This window comes from Petromyzon marinus, unplaced genomic scaffold (genome assembly GCF_048934315.1).
Source record: "Petromyzon marinus isolate PM22_M1 ecotype Great Lakes invasive population unplaced genomic scaffold, UKy_Petmar_22M1.pri1.0 PM_G_Scaffold_92, whole genome shotgun sequence".
Lineage (NCBI taxonomy): Eukaryota > Metazoa > Chordata > Hyperoartia > Petromyzontiformes > Petromyzontidae > Petromyzon > Petromyzon marinus.
Window position 1 is genome coordinate 517,501 of NW_027423049.1, and position 2,500 is coordinate 520,000.

The window sequence follows — 2,500 nt, forward strand, 5'->3', positions numbered from 1 at the left end:
CCAATCTAGCCGCTTCGTCTGCCAGAATGTTACTGATCTTGTTATGTCGCGCAATTCTTGCTTTCTGTACTGCAGGACATTGACCGAGAATGTGCGAAAGGGACTCGAGTCTGGCAGAGCATTTCCTGCAGGAACGTAAGGCCCCATCTCTGCCTCTGTTCAAGCTTTCTCTTGTTGGGTAAATATTTGCCCTTAGTTGTAGTGCTGCGATAAAAAAGCATTGTTTAAAGCCGCACCATGGCCTCAACCAAGCATTACTGATTCTATCATGCGCAAAGTTTACAATGCCCCTTCCTTGAACCGGCTTTTCGCACCATCTCTGAAATTCATGCTCCCTCCAATCGCAGGGTCTCGGATATACAGGTTCTTTTGACACCGAGTCCCTGAGAACGAATGTTGGGATTGCATCACTGTCACCCCCTGCTCGTACCCACAAATTACGGTATTCTTCCTCCATACCCTGCGAGGACACAATATTACGGGTGATAGCATCGGACGAGTTTGCTATACGTTGCAGCCTTCTAACTTGAACCGAAGGGATTGTTTTTTCCAGTTTCAAGATGGCAAGGCCTCCGTCTCGGGCTCTGGCATATAACAGTCCATCACAAGTTGAAGCGGGAAGGTGGAGCCATCCTTTTACCGCCTTTCTAATCTCTTGGTCCAACCCACGGAGAGTTGATTGCTTGCAGTCCGAGTGGTCTGCAGGATATAACAATCTGGGTAGGGCATAGGCATTGAGTAGTTCAACCTTCTGAGTTGGCTTCAGAGGCGCCTCATCGATTTTCGAGATCCATGTCTTTAGCTGACAATGTAGATCAGGCTGTATAGTGCCAGTCCAAGGGCCAATTTTCAGACCAAGGTATTTCGTTGATTCATCAGGTTGGATCATATGGACATCTTTATTTTTGATAGTCCATGGGTCGCAGTTGTTCACCGTATATGAATCTTTGGTTGGGCTTATCATGAAGCCCTGGCACTTTCTGGCCTGAACCTCCAATCCCGATAGCCCACAAAATGATTCCAAGATCACTAGATTGGCGGCCATACCAACCCAAGATTCGCTCACCAACACCAAATCATCAGCAAACGCAAGAGCTGTCACGTGGTCGGTATCAATGGAGTACCCAACTCCGTGTGACTCTAGGGTGCATATCAAAGGGTCCATGGCAAGATTGAAGAGCAGGGGTGACATGGGGTCACCCTGTTTGACACCAACACGTATGCTAATTTCTCGAGTCGACTCGCCATTGCTTTTGAACGAGGTCGTACACCGATCGTAGGCGTTCTGGATGATGCCCACCACGTGTTCATCTACTTTCTTGTGCCTTAACACCCATAAAATATGAGCATGCGAAACCGAGTCAAAAGCTTTCGCTATGTCGATGAACATGACAGCCAACGGCCTGTGCAATTTCTTAGCGTGTCTCATAAGGTCCTGTAGCACCTTAAGATTTTCAGAGCAGCCAGATGCCGCTATAAAACCACGCTGCCTTGGGTTTAAGGGACAAGCACGAGCAAGACGTGCAGTCATTATTCTGGAAAATAATCTCAGAATCATTGAACCAATCGTTATTGGTCTCCAGTTCCCCAATTCTTTCAGCTTTTCATCGTCCATAACCTTAGGAATAAGAATCGTCCTATTCTTTTTCAACTCTTTGGGAATAATTCCTGTAATCATCCATGCATTAAATAGGGCTGTCAGTGTCCGACCCTCGGGGTCGGCAGCACAGATTGCAGCCCTTGTTAGGCCATCTGGCCCAGCTGCTGACGTTGGTTTAATGGCCCGTATGGCAGTCTGAACTTCCTCCACCGAAATTAGGGGCTCAAAGTATTCGTTATTTGCAACACCTGATGACTTAAATTGGCCCAGGCCATTGAATGGCAACACCTTCTCCCATTTTTCGCAGTAAAAACGATATACATCTGCGTTCGGGATTCGGCATTCATGACGTTCAGTGCCATCCAGGACTAAGGACGCAAGAAGAGAGCGGTTCTTAAAGAAGAGCTTCTGGTGCTTCATGAAGCTTCCTCGTTTTTCCGCTCTCTTCTTCATCCAAGATCGTGTGGGTAATATCCTGGGTTTAATAATGTCGTTCTCAGGTTTTGAACGTTTGCCTTTGTTTTTCACCAATCTCATCGGACAAAGCATCAATGCTGTGGCAGTTTCTACGAGGGCATCATGTTGGCCCTCGCCGTTAAGCCAAGCCTTTATTGCCTCCATTGCAGGCTTTTCCAGGGTCCCAGAATTCTCATTCGTAAGCCGCTCAGCTGCTTGAGCGAGTATGGATGAAGTCCCCGTTGTTACATTTGGTGGGGGAGACAATGTCTCAAGAGGCCTAGAAGAAAAATGTAAGCTGTCTGACATGGGGGCCCCTGTCTTTTTACTTAGGTCCCGTCTCTTGTCAGAGACTTGCTTGTTGGTCTTAGTCCCAAGCGCTTCAGCAATGATCTTATTGATATTCTTTTTCCCCTGAAACTGCAACTCTAGAAGGGCCAGCTG

At 47.3% G+C, this 2,500-nt stretch overlaps 1 pseudogene; it reads right to left on the minus strand.

The window, feature by feature from the left end:
- Window positions 1–2,500, minus strand: part of LOC142922223 (28S ribosomal RNA) — a 10,543-nt pseudogene that overhangs the window by 4,219 nt on the left and 3,824 nt on the right.